This window comes from Panicum virgatum, chromosome 7K (genome assembly GCF_016808335.1).
Source record: "Panicum virgatum strain AP13 chromosome 7K, P.virgatum_v5, whole genome shotgun sequence".
In the NCBI taxonomy this organism is placed as follows: Eukaryota; Viridiplantae; Streptophyta; class Magnoliopsida; order Poales; family Poaceae; genus Panicum; species Panicum virgatum.
This window is the reverse complement of record NC_053142.1, coordinates 44,639,740-44,654,156: the sequence shown is the minus strand read 5'-3', so window position 1 is coordinate 44,654,156 and position 14,417 is coordinate 44,639,740. Positions and strand designations below refer to the sequence as shown.

The following is a 14,417-nucleotide window of genomic DNA, read 5'->3' as shown; positions in this document are numbered from 1 at the left end:
TGCGAAATGCGTACATATGCATTGATTCCGCCTGTCGATAGTTTGGCTCCTTCTATGCGAACTGTTTTTTTATCTATTATTTTAATACAATAGTGTTAAAAAAAGCCACCACGTTCGTCGAGAAGGTCTAGAAATTATCACGTTAATCTAAAAAAGAGAAAGATATATACCGTCGGATTTTATGAACATCTAACGGTCTAGAGTAACCCATACAGTCCTTATAGAATATACGGCTCAAATTCTAATAAGAATCTAAGGTAACCGGAACAAAATAAAAGACTGCTCCATATACCAAAGGCTGGCATCACCGTACCCTTATTCTTGCTGAGATGCCGCCCATCCCCCATCTGCTTCGTTGCTCAAATCCAAGACCAAGCGGTTGACTCCAATCCAACGTGAAGGAACATGCTGCGTGGACAGTTTTAGCGATGTCAGGGGAGGAACGGATGCCTTTAGACTACAGAAATCCACACCTTGGCATTGGTTACTGGGATGGGATTTGGAGATGCAGCAAGCTACAAGGAGCGAAGGTCTTTGGTGATGCTCACTATTTCCGTAATCAGTTCTGGATGTCACGGACTCAAGGCAGATGATGTGGTAGCACCACAAGCACCTTTAGATCAAGTGGATCAAAAACACCTTTAGATGTGCATGTGGCTCGGCACCTTCTAGACGCCCAATGCAAGCAGGCGGCCAGAACCTAGATATGTCATTTGAGGCCATCACAAGGAAGATTTGCAGCAGGACAAAAGCACCTCCATATTGACATCTTCCTTCTCTTAATGACACTGGCATCCAATTAAAGAACCTGGCAGCTTGCTTGACTTCGTTCGCATGCAGTGAGAGGAAGTGGCAATAGTCACGTACTCACATCTCAAAATTATGTGTTAAATATATCTGTATATTGGAAACTTATTTAATCAATTTACATGCTACCCTTATTAGTTGTATATTATATTATTCCTCAGCCATGAATCATGGTATAGTTACCAAAGAGATATTTACTCTATTAATCACAATGCCACATGTAGGTTGAACTGTAACTATAATCTGTTTGTTTGACAAGCTAGATTAAGTATAGGATTATGTCTTTCCTGGTAACTCAATGTTAGTATCGGGGATACTTAAAATTTTTAAAAATAAATATTATCACTGTTAAAAGATTTTTGGTTGCAACCTATAGGGCTAGATATTGATCAATGCAAGTCTGTCGATAGATGGAAAAGAATGTTGTCATATATATACTTGGACAATGCTACAACATCCATATCGGAAATTTGAGATTATATTACCAATACAACTCTCAGCACCTTAGTCAAGTAAGCGTAGCTCAGCTGGTAATATTCCTTGTGGTGGAGCCCATCCATCTGGGTTCATGTCCTAGATTTGGCATGGGTGTTTGCATTTTCCTAGATTTATTCTAGGAATTTAATCAGGATTATTCTTTCAGTGGTAGGCGATGTGACCTTCGATAGGGAGGTGCTTGTAGTGACATCATCAATCTAGAGGATCTGCTGGCTCAGTCTACATCTGTAATGTTCAAAACGGTGATTCATTTTGTAAACTTACACCGTTGGATGGTGGCTTGAGTAGACAGAGATATGGTTTAATGATAGTGCCATGTTTCACCACTATGATAACAAGGTCACAACTATAGTTAGAAGATAAGAGAAAACTTAATTATTCTTTGCCACAAAATTTATCAATTATTTTTGTGAACGTTATTAGTTACTACAATTAGCTAAAATAATGGTTTTGTTGCACCCTTGATGTTTTGAATATTATAAATTTTGTTCATCTTATTAAAAAATGACTTGGATAGCTAGCAATAAACGAACAAGCATGGAACAATAAAGCGAAAATAGTAAGAATGTTGAAATAGATTAATTTTACAGCTAATTTTTTGAATATTATGTAGAGTGTTAAAAGAAGTCACTGCATTCGCCGACAGGGTCTAGAAGTTCTATCTTAACCTAAAAAAGAGAAGCACACCGTTAGATTTTATGAAGATCGAATGATGCAAACTAATTTAGTCAATATGTATCCGTATCAAATATGGTCAATAGATATATGAAATAATAATAAATAGTTATTTAAATACCGAGAAATTTGAAAGATCAGGTGAGCTGGTCATTCATCATAAATTCACCTATCGTTACTCGGTGCTCCACATTACTCACTACTAACTTGGTCCTTGATGGCGGGCCTATCATTTCTCCAGGGTTGCGCCCTCCTCTGTGGCTCTCATATGTCCTGTCTCCTCTAAGTCGGGTTCTATGATGGTTGTACCTGGTGGGCCTGCGATACTCGAGCGAGAGCTTTTCCACATTAGCGAGTACGCTGAAGTGGAGTGGCATGTTATGAAGATTGAGTAGCGAGGAGAGAAGAGATATATGAGAGACTAGATGAAAGGGTTCGCTTTGGTGAGCATCATTGACTCAATGTGAAAACAGGCAAAGGAAGCTTCAAGTTGTGCACATGGAGAAATACTTCTTGCTGAATCGATGGGGATCAAAACTCCTATGGTTAATTGGCCAAATTGTGATATAGAAATAAAACTGTCATACAAGATCAAGCTAGATAGCATCGTGGTAGAAGAATTATTGGTCCTCAATGTGGAATGGTGCTTTGTTTTTTTTCTGATTTTATTAAAAAAACTCGACTTGTGGGGGCAAGACCGCCCCCACAGCATAGTGTTGTAGGAAAAAGACCTCCTTACACAGGTCAAGAAAAATTCCGAACCCCTGCGTCACCTGTACACAGCGACACCGCAACCCATGTGAAACGGGACCGGCCTTAGACCGGTGATTTGAAGTAGGACAGGCGAGGAGATTTTTTTCAACACACAGATAAACTGCACCACCGTCGGCCAACAAATTCTCCCTGACAAGTGATCGAACCTAGGCCGGCGGGGTGCCAGGTGCACGGCTGACCAACGGGTCTACCGTTGCTAGGCTTTTTTGATTTTATAGTAGACAAAGAACACTAATCTCACATGCAAAGCCTAGAAATATTACATTACAATTCCAGTAAAAAGTATGATTAAATGGTCATGCACCACTAGATTTTATGATGATTTAATGGTCTATGAATATCCAAAGAATCAATGTCGAACCCAATTAACAAATAAATAAATTTGAAACTAGAAAAAGGAAAATATTTGTTGAACAAAGAGTCCATGTTGAATACAATTAATAAATAACTAAATTCAAAAAAAATTAGTAGCTCATTTATATGCAAATCTAGAAGCAAAATAGCTAAATAAATGGTCCGATATATACAATTAATGAACGATTAAGCTTAGGCATTAAAATAATAAAAATTGTTTCTTAATTTCCATTTAGATTGGAAAGCTAATTAGTTGTGTAAAGAGCCAATGTACAAATTTTAAATTAGGGCTTTTAACTACCACAATAATAAAAATAATTTACACCATTAATTTTATGATAATCTAATGATCTATTTAAGAATACATGATAAGTACAACTGCTAAATGATGTGTAGCTAATTAGTAGTACCCCATATCAAATTGGAACCTGAGAAAAATAAAAAGTCCATGTCAATAACTAAATTCATGAAAATAAATGAAAATATATTTTAATTTCCAATAGTATTTAGAATTAAATAGTGAGACTAAATATAGTATATTAATTGATAAATTTTAAAAATAAAACTATTAGGCTCATACCTTTATGTTTAGTAGATAAATTTTGAAAAGAAACTCCCTCATTAAATAATAAAAGAGGGGACAAATGATAATTATAGATAAAACCAGTGTTATGAACAACAAAATAAAATTATTTAACTATTTTTGTATGTAAAAGAAATCAAAATGTTAGGAGGAAAAGCTAGCTACCCGCGCTATTTGCGCGGGGCACCTTGCTAGTTATTATTATTTGAACTGGTCATATTTCAATTGTTTCCATGATATGCTAGAGAGACAGCATTTGGGTTTTTTAATGCCGGTTTACCAAGTTAAATATCATGTGATCGAGAGACAGCACCACGGAACGAACTTTATCTGCTAGTGCGCGTTCAGCCACCGCAGCATTTTCAGTCCGCTTGAAGCTTTGATTGTTCCATAAATTCCAGATATCTGTCGATTTGATCGTGCGGCAGCAGGCACTCACCATCCGTTTCCTCAAGCCACAAGGTCCAATTCAAAAATATGAATTAAAGTTTGAAAAAGAATTTGAAACGCGTCGCATCGCATGGGGGAAGGTACTTGTATTATACCATATGCTCACTGCATTTATCATGCGCGTGCTCGGTGCTCCCATGGGGAAGTGCGACAGTTTTTCCGAGAGAACCGCCTCGGCCGCCAACCAAACAAAACGAAACCCAACGCCTCGCCTCCCTCATGCTACTACCATTTGCATCTCCCCACGTTCCTTCCTCCTCCTTGTCTTGTTCATCCGGCACAGCGAGCTGCTATACTTGGAAAGAGTAGAAGAGAAGAAGCAAGATGAGTGAGAGTGACGGCGAGCGGTGTTAAGATATGTTGTAATCGTCTATTGTTTACTTGCAGTTCAAGTCTGTTCAGTTGAGCCTAGAGATAGAATAGAATCTTCCGGTTGTATAGATTTGGCTCAATAGTAAGTTAGTAACAGACTTGGATATGCGTCTTGTACGCCACGCAAGGGGCTATTTCTTGCCTATATAACAAAGGCGCGGCCTCCTACGGGAGGTTCAACGCTTCCTAAAACTTTCATGGTAATCAGAGCCATCCTCTAGCACATCCACACAAAAAAAACTCATCTACCATGGCGAGCTCATCCACCGGCGTCGGCCTCTCCTCCACCATCGGCCACCCGGTGACCGAGAAGCTCTCCAAATCCAACTTCGCTCTGTGGAAAGTGCAGGTGTTACCTGCTATCCGTGGAGCACAACTAATGGGCTACATTGATGGCACCATTGTCGCTCCCCCTCGACTGATCGACGGAGGGAAGGACGAGAAGGAGAAGGTTCTGAACCCGGAGTACTCTGGGTGGCTGGCGCAAGACCAGCAAGTTTTCAGCTACCTGGTCTCTTCCCTGTCTCGCGACGTTCTCGCACAGGTGGCCACCGCTGTCACCGCGCGTGAACTATGGCAGGCGCTCGAGTCCATGTTTGCATCGCAAACTCGAGCACGCGCCGTGAATACACGGATCGCGCTGGCCACAACCAAGAAAGGCGCCATGTCTGTTGCCGAGTATGTTGGCTAGATGTGCGCCTACGGCGACGAGATGGTGGCAGCCGGCAAACCTCTGGACGACGAGGAGATGGTCTCCTACTTCGTCACCGGCCTCGACATCGAGTTCAATCCGGTTGTCTCGGCTGTTCTAGCACGGGTGGAACCGATCTCTGTTACAGATCTGTTCACTCAGCTGCTAGCATTCGAGCAACGTATGGATCTACTACAAGGCACCAACAGCGGGCCTTCTGCAAATTCTGCTTCTCGAGGGAGAGGCGGTGGTGGTCGCGGCGGCTACCGAGGTTGTGGTCGTGGCCGGAACAATGGTGGTCGCGGTCGAGGCAACAACAACAATGGCAAGACCAAGGTCAAGTGCCAGGTCTGCAAGAAGGAAGGGCATTCAGCGGTAGAATGCTGGTACCGGTTTGACGAAGACTTTGTCATCCCAGAAGAGAAAAGTGCAAATGCAGCAGGCAAAAACTACGGTATGGACTCAAATTGGTATACTGATTCTGGTTCTACAGATCATATCACAGGAGAACTAGACAAGATGGTGATACATGATAGATACAATGGAGGAGAGCAGATCCATACAGCAAATGATATCACAGGAGAACTAGACAAGATGGTGATACATGATAGATACAATGGAGGAGAGCAGATCCATACAGCAAATGGTACAGGTATGAATATTGAGCACATTGGTCGTGTAATTTGTCATACCCCTGAACGCAATCTTATTCTTGATAATGTTCTTCATGTACCAAGTGCCAAAAAGAACTTGATATCTGTCCGTTTAGCTTCTGACAATAATGCTTTATTGGAATTTCATCCAAATTTTTTCCTTATAAAGGATCGGGTCACGAAGAAAACCCTTCTGGAAGGAACATGTAGAAGAGGGCTTTATCCTCTGCCTGTTGCTGCTCTTGCAAACAAACAAGTCCTTCATGCGTCTGCTACCGTCGCCAAACCGTCCCTGGAGTTATGGCATCATCGTCTTGGTCATCCATCCTATCATATTGTTCAAAAATTAGTTCATCAAAATAAAATGCCCTGTTCCAGTGAGTCTAGGGTAGAGTCAGTTTGTGATTCATGTCAAAGGGGTAAAAGTCATCAGCTCCCTTACCCCAAGTCTACTAGTCAGTCAAGTGTCCCTCTAGCACTATTCTTCTCAGATGTATGGGGGCCAGCGTGTGATTCGTTTGGAAGAAATAAGTACTATGTGAGCTTTATTGATGATTATAGTAAATTTACATGGATATATCTCCTTAAGCACAAATCTGAAGTTTTTCAGCGTTTTCATGAATTTCAAGCTCTTGTTGAAAGGCAATTTAACAGAAAAATTCTTGCTATGCAATCTGATTGGGGCGGTGAATACGAGAAGCTTAGTTCCTTCTTTACAAAAGTAGGCATTTCGCATCATGTATCTTGTCCCCATGCTCATCAACAAAATGGGTCAGCCGAGCGAAAACATAGGTGTGACGGAACCGCCAAATTAAAACTCTAATTAAGCTTAATGACCATCATTTGAACACATCAGGCGCATTAGCTTAACGGCTTAATTTGGCGATCCTTTCTTAACCCACGGCCCGATCGAAACAACACTGGTAGTCCCACACGAAAGTGGGCGCAGATGGTACAAGCACGACTCATTACTTGAAAGTACAAGAGTGATCACGACACGAAACATTTAGTTTTATAAACCGAGTTCAAATACATAAATAATTTACAACCTAACTTTACAATAGATACGACTAAAGTTCAAATATAAAAGATACTACAACTACTCTAGCTTTCACCAGTTCTGATCTAACAAGACCGGTCAGACCGGTCCGCACAAAAATAGACAAGCTGCACACGCAGCCCCAGGTATACGACTCGACAAAGCCCTAGCCTAAGGGTCCCGCTCCTCGACCTGCCACCCCTCTGCATCCCGGCGGATGAACTTGACACAACAGGGGCAGAAGTCGACGTCCGGGTGTCCTGAAATAATAAATGTGGCAACAAATCTTGAGTATTCTAATACTCAGCAAGACTTACCCGACCAGTGGGTATAACTTAGCCCACATAACTAGACATGCAAAGCTTTTGGCTGGTGGTTATTTTGCAGAAATAGCAACTAGAGGTGTATCCTTACTTTCAATGTTTTAGCCGCATATTTTATATAGATAGACTCTCACTAATGTTTGCCTATCTACACACGCATGTTGGAGCATCCAATTAAGATTTAGTATAGTATCCATTTTTATATCTCTAATATCCTAACTCATTCGCTACGAGGTGACAAAGAGATCAAGGCCCTCATATCCGCGAGACACGGCGAATCGATCTGATTTAACCTTGCAAGGTGGACCTAACCAACACGGCACGCAAAAGCCCCGTCAGACCCCACGCACCAACCTTTCCCCACCCCGCCTCGAACTACAGGAACCAACCCAACGACATATGGTCAGCCGAGCTCAACGTGAGACCACCAAAAGTAAACATATACATCCCAATTCTCCGCGACTACTCGACTCGGCCCAGGAGTTGGGTGCGGGTTCCTGTACTTTCGAAGCAAAGCAGTACTCGGCTTACCGGTTTCGACTACCTCCTACTCCCGGCATGCGGTTAGTACAATTCAATCCCCGATCAGCACTGCCACAACGACCGGTCCTTAATCGACACGGATGGGGCTAAGACACCCAGGAACCCTGTCCTGCTGCCAAACCCTATACCATCATCCCCGCCCGGTCTCACATCTCCATATCCATTTCAATTCATTTCTCAAATACTGAAGTATAAAGATAATAATGTATCTCGCGAGTAACCAGCAATTACTCGGCTTCTAAAGTTTCCTGGGTCTCGCGAGTGACACGAAGCCACCCGACTTCTACCCGACTTATTTAGCTGAGCACCGCTATCGACCTAGACTTACTAGTAAACTCAAGGAAACCTAGGGATCATGCAGCTAGGGTTCCAATCAATCCCTAATACGTAATGCACAAGTAATAGATAAAACATATACATAGTGAATCATAATTTAAAATAATAGGACATGCACCGGGGCTTGCCTTGCGTCTGCTGCTCAGCACTAGGGTGAGTTGGGCCTTGGGCCGACTCCCCGCGAACCTCCTCCTGCGGGGCATGCCCCTGCGGCTCCTGTGGCTCCGCAACCACCTCGTACACGGCTCCCTCGGCGGCGGCGGCTACACGTGTGCAATGATATGAGAATGTATGCAAAATAATTTGAGACTTTGAAATGAACCCCAACCTATCATAATTACTATTAACCGAATAACCCAACGCCCATAACTCTGCATAACCCGGAATATCCGGATTCATATCCGGAGCATCCGGATTCCCAAATCCGGAGTCTCCGGGCCTAAACCCGGAGTTTCCGGGACGACATTTCCGGAGTATCCGGGATAATACCCGGAGTATCCGGGTTTGGCACAACTTTCGCCCCCAAAACTGAAACTCTGATTTCTAGCAAAACCAACCTTCAAAAATCGAATCCCACTTAGACCCTAGTAGATTGATTCATAAGAAGATGATTGACCAGAGGAAATCGATTCAAACCCCCTAGAACCGGGACTTGCCGAACCCTAGCTTATTTACCTTGGGGGGAAGCTCTTCCTTGCACCAAGGGCTTGAACCCAAGCCGTCCAGGGATGGAGCACGCGGGATAGATGATCCACCACCCAAGTGAAGCTCCCGTGGGCCTTGGATCAAGGGTAGAGGGAGGGTTTTGGATCCCTAGGGTTTGGGGTGAGAGAGAGCACGGGAGAGAGTGAGAAGGAGCACGGGAGAGAGTAAATAACAGTTTATAACGTTTGGGAACAGTCACCCAACCCAAAACACATGTTATACCACTCCAGGTCCGGACTATCCGGACAAATATCCGGAGTATCCGGATAAATCCGGAGTATCCGGATATTTCCGGAAGTTCCGGGTCCCAATCCGGAAGTTCCGGTTTTCTCTGGCTCCGGAATCTGAAAACTGAGCTTGGATCCATTTCTGACTCGATTCGCAGCGGAACGTCTTAAGTCACGAACTAGCTAATTAAATCCCAAGTTTAACACTCGGGTGTTACAATAGACACATTGTTGAAGTTGGCCTTTCCCTTCTTGCACAAGCATCCATGCATCTCAAATTCTGGGATCAAGCCTTCCTGGCAGCCACGTATCTCATTAACCGGACACCTAGTCGGGTCCTTCAAGGCTCTACACCCATTGCACGTCTTCTTAACCTAGAGGTTGACTACTCGTCCCTTAGAACCTTTGGGTGTCCCTGCTGGCCGAATCTACAGCCCTATAATACTCACAAGCTTCAATTTCGATCCAAACGATGCGTGTTTCTTGGATACAGCAATCTGCATAAAGGGTTTAAATGTCTTGATGTGTCTACAGGCCGGATATACATCTCATGAGATGTTGTTTTTGATGAAATCATTTTCCCTTTTGCTGATCTTCATGAAAACGCTGGTGCCCGGCTTCGATCGTCGATTCTCTTGCTTCCACCATCCCTGCTAAATTCTTCTAGTTCTGGGGATGCAAATTTATATGATCATGTGCAAGATATTCCGCCTAACAGTACTGCTAACAGCTCTCCTAGTTTGCAGGATCAAACTCGTGAAAATATGGTGGAAATTCATGATTTCGTGCAGCCTGCTCTCGACTCCGAACACGAGGCTGATCCACCTGCAGATTCCGTCCGAGGTTCAGGAGAATCAGCATCGGATCGGACGCTGTCTGCCTCGCCTGCTGATTCGCCTTCACCCAGCCAGGACTCGCCGCCCATTACGACACCCGAGCGCAGGGGGGCAGAACCCTCTACGGTCCCAGGCTCGCCTGCTGCTCGCACGCTCGGGACACATGTGGCAGCTGAACCTGCGCTTGCTCCTATGGTACCTGAGGAAAACGAAGAAGCTCAACCTGAGGTAAACACAAATCGACCTAGAACTCGCTTACAACAAGGCATTCGCAAACCAAAATTGTATACAGATGGGACAATCCGTTATGGTCTCTTTACCAGCACTGGTTAGCCAAGTAATCTGACCAAAGCTCTGTCAAATAGTGAATGGAAAGGAGCTATGGATGCTGAGTTTCTTGCATTACAGAGGAATAAAACATGGCACTTGGTACCACCAGAAAAAAGGAGGAATGTGATTGATTGCAAATGGGTCTACAAGATCAAGAAGAAGTCAGATGGATCCATAGATCGGTACAAAGCCAGATTAGTGGCAAAAGGCTTTAAGCAGAGGTACGGTATTGACTATGAGGACACATTTAGTCCGATAGTTAAAGAAGCCACCATTAGGTTGGTACAATAAGTGGCCGTGTCAAATCCATAGATCGGTACAAAGCCAGATTAGTGGCAAAAGGCTTTAAGCAGAGGTATGGTATTGACTATGAGGACACATTTAGCCCGGTAGTTAAAGCAGCCACCATTAGGTTGGTACTATCAGTGGCCGTGTCAAATGGATGGAGTTTTCGTCAACTTGATGTGCAGAATGCGTTTCTCCATGGTGTTCTAGAGGAGGAAGTGTATATGAAACAGCCACCTGGGTATCAAGATAAGCATCACCCAAGTTACATTTGCAAGTTGGACAAGGCACTATATGGACTTAAACAGGCCCCGAGGGCCTGGTATCATCGATTGAGTGAGAAGCTAATAGAACTTGGCTTCAAGGCGTCAAAGGGAGACACTTCTCTCTTTTTCTACAGGAAAGGTAACTTGGTAATGTTTATTCTGATTTATGTTGACGATATTATAGTAGCTAGCTCCTCTCCTGATGGAACCAAGGTACTTCTTCAAGCCCTAAGATCTGAGTTTGCCCTAAAAGATCTTGGAGAACTGCATTATTTTCTAGGGATTGAAGTGAACAAAATCAAGGACAGTATACTTCTCTCTCAAATCAAATATGCCAATGATGTTCTAAGAAGAACAGGCATGACGAACTGCAAGCCATCGACCACTCCGTTATCAACAGTTGAGAAGCTCTCGGCATTTGAAGGAACATCTCTTGGAGCAGAAGATGCATCACGGTACAGAAGCATTGTGGGAGCTTTACAGTATCTAACTTTAACAAGACCAGACATTTGTTTTGCAGTTAACAAAGTCTGTCAATTTCTACATGCTCCAACGACGTCACACTGGACAGCTGCCAAGAGAATCTTGAGATATGTCAAACATACCATTGGAATGGGTCTTGCACTCACAAAATCGCCGTCAACTCTTGTTAGCGGATTCTCAGATGCTGACTGGGCAGGATGCGTGGATGATAGACGCTCTACTGGAGGTTTTGCAATCTTTCTTGGACACAACCTCATATCCTGGAGCGCACGCACGCAAGCAAGCTACTGTGTCAAGGTCGAGCACTAAGGCAGAATACATGTCGATGGCCAATGCAACTGCAGAGATTATTTGGATACAGACCTTATTAAAGGAACTTGGTGTTCAGACTCCTACAGCTGCGAGACTATGGTGTGATAATATTGGAGCAACTTATCTCTCAACGAATCCAGTATTCCATGCACGTACAAAACACATAGAAATTGACTATCACTTCGTTCGGGAGCGTGTCACACAGAAACTTCTTGATGTGAGGATCATCTCTACAGGTGACCAGATTGCAGATGGATTTACCAAGCCACTTGCAGTTCGGAAGATGGAAGAATTCAGAAACAATCTAAACCTAGCATTGCCGGGTTAAGATTGAGGGAGGATGTTAAGATATGTTGTAATCGTCTATTGTTTACTTGCAGTTCAAGTCTGTTCAGTTGAGCCTAGAGATAGAATAGAATCTTCCGGTTGTATAGATTTGGCTCAATAGTAACAGACTTGGATATGGGTCTTGTACACCACGCAAGGGGCTATTTCTTGCCTATATAGCGGCCTCCTACGGGAGGTTCAATGCTTCCTAAAGCTTTCAAGCGGCGCTGGACCTCTCGCGAAAGAAAGGAAACGCCGCCGCCGCCGCCGCTTGCGGCCCCCGTTCCCTCGCCTCCGGCCTCGCTGCCGGTGGTGACGAGGAACGGGGTCCGTCTCTTCAACAGATCGCCTGTCTTCTTAGGGTTTTAGTCGAGTCCACCTAGGTCTAGGGTTTGCTCGCCGTCGATGTTCGGCGGTGGAGTTAGGTTTTGCGGAGGAGTGTGGCTCCTCTGCGGCTTGCTTTTCCTGGCGACGCCGGCGATGCGGAAGCGACGGCGGCGCAGCGGAATAATTTCTCCCAGCCTCTTCTGTTCTCCGATGGCGATCTACTCCGACGTCAACGGAGAGGCTGGGGAGACCTGTTCAGGAGTTGAGGGCCGGCGCATCGTCGTCTTCTTCAGGTGATGATGTTGTTGACCCTGTTAATCTCGAGGAAGATGATTTTTGGTGAAAATCTGAGCTTTACTCGGGTTGCCGGCGGTGGAATCGAAGGATGCGTCGTGGATACGAGAGTTGGCCGATGCGTCTGGGAGGCAGTGTACTCGGCTGATTCGCCTAAAAGTAAGCCCTCCTCTGCGGCCTCCACCTTGTGGAGTTTGGCTCTGGTGTCCGACGACGATTGGAAAGCGGCTTCGGCGGCGGTGACGAACGGATCTTTGAAGTCTTCGAGGAGGATGAACAGGAGTTTTGGACTTCTTTGTAATTTTTCTTTTCTTTTGGGTCCTATTTGTGAAAGGACCGGTATAATACGCTAAGATCAATATATTTTCCTTCTAAAAAAACTTTCAAGCGGCGCTCGGGAAAGAAGCGGCCAAGGGATGGAGCGGAGGAATACTGGGCGAGGGAGATGAAAGACGGCAAGTTCGCTCTCAGCTACCTCGAACGGCAGGTGTTCTCGTGGTCTGTCGAGGACATCTTCAACAGGGACCTCTTGAGGCACAAGGTGGGCCATTCCTCGATCGCCTCTCGATTTAAATTCTATTTTTCCTGTGTATTTTGCTTCCATTTTTTCGGTCGCACAGGTGCAGATACTAGTTAGCTCTCTGTATTTCGCCCAAAAAAATTATGTATCTTTGCTGTAGAAGATCGCCTTGTTGATTTTAGAGCACGTCGTGGCCTCGTGGGGGTCGTGTGAATCAGATCGTCATCGTGCTTCGTTTTATTTGAGGGGTGTATATCATCCTTTGCTTTGATTCTCAGCCTCTCCCTGGGGTGTGGATTGGGCCGGAACAAGCTCGTAGCCCAGGTCCATTTCCGGAAGTGAGGCCCACCAAACCCAGAAGAGCCAGGTAGCCTGGTCTGGCACCGGTAGCCTGGTTGTCGTCGCCCATCGCCGCTGGTAGCCTGGTCTGGCACCGGCGGCCGGGGACCGTCAGTCCAAGGCCTTCGATCGGTCCACGAGACCACGAGAAGGTGTGCGTTGATGCAACCGCGATGGAGTACGGAGGCCACGGCGCCGCGCTTTCTCCGTGCTTGTTCCGGGGCGAGCTACAAGCCAGCGACTGCTTCCGTTCCACCGCCCTCCATCCTAGCAGTACTCCTGTCGCCTTCGCCGACATTCATATGTGTGCGCCGTTCCCTGGCCCTGTTCAAAGATGTGGATTGTGAGTGGCGCTTGAATGACTTAGGATTCCTGTTGTCTAGTGTTTTCTGTTATCACTTATCAGTTCAGTATTGGGCTATTTCCTGAACAGGTTCAGATTCGAAGGATGCCATTATTCATAGAATCGGTTTTGGTTCTTCGAACGAGATTTTTGCTTTTTGTACTGTGTTTGAGCTTGATACTGTGCTCATAAAATCGGTTGGTTCTTTAGTGGGAATCAAACGAGATTCTTGTTTCTTGTGCTGGTGTTTGCACTTGATACATAGATAGTTCGTAAAACTGTTGGTTCATTAGTAGGATTGACCACAAGATTTTTTGTTTGAAGTTCAGTCAGATGGTATGTTGGAGTCCGAAAAACTTATTGATTCTAGGGATCCCTTGATTCCATTTCACAGAAGTTCCAAACATAAGTTATCTCATAAATTCTCTCTTTCCCCCACACAAACTGCATGAAAACTAGTAATCTTGCTATTTGCAAGGATCCAATTGCCATACACAGGTGCATTCATAGCCAATGTGTAAATATTCCCTTTGTCTATAATTGCTTTGTTCTGCCATGGCAATTAATCATAGCCAATGTGTAAACATCTATGGATCAAGTGACATGTTGTTTATCTTTTCTCTATTTTGCATTGATGGATTTTGTTAACTCTAGGCCATTGTTATGATCACTGATTTTACCTGCATTTCTCTCTTCATGCTGCACTAATAGGCTATCTGGATATT

The 14,417-nt window shown here is 44.4% G+C and overlaps 1 non-coding gene across 1 annotated transcript; it reads left to right on the top strand.

The window, feature by feature from the left end:
* Positions 1-5,243: 5,243 nt before the first annotated feature.
* On the top strand, positions 5,244-5,382 carry LOC120643242. Its single transcript, XR_005662929.1, has one exon. It is a non-coding gene; the product is annotated as a small nucleolar RNA Z247 (small nucleolar RNA).
* The last annotated feature ends 9,035 nt before the right edge of the window (positions 5,383-14,417 follow it).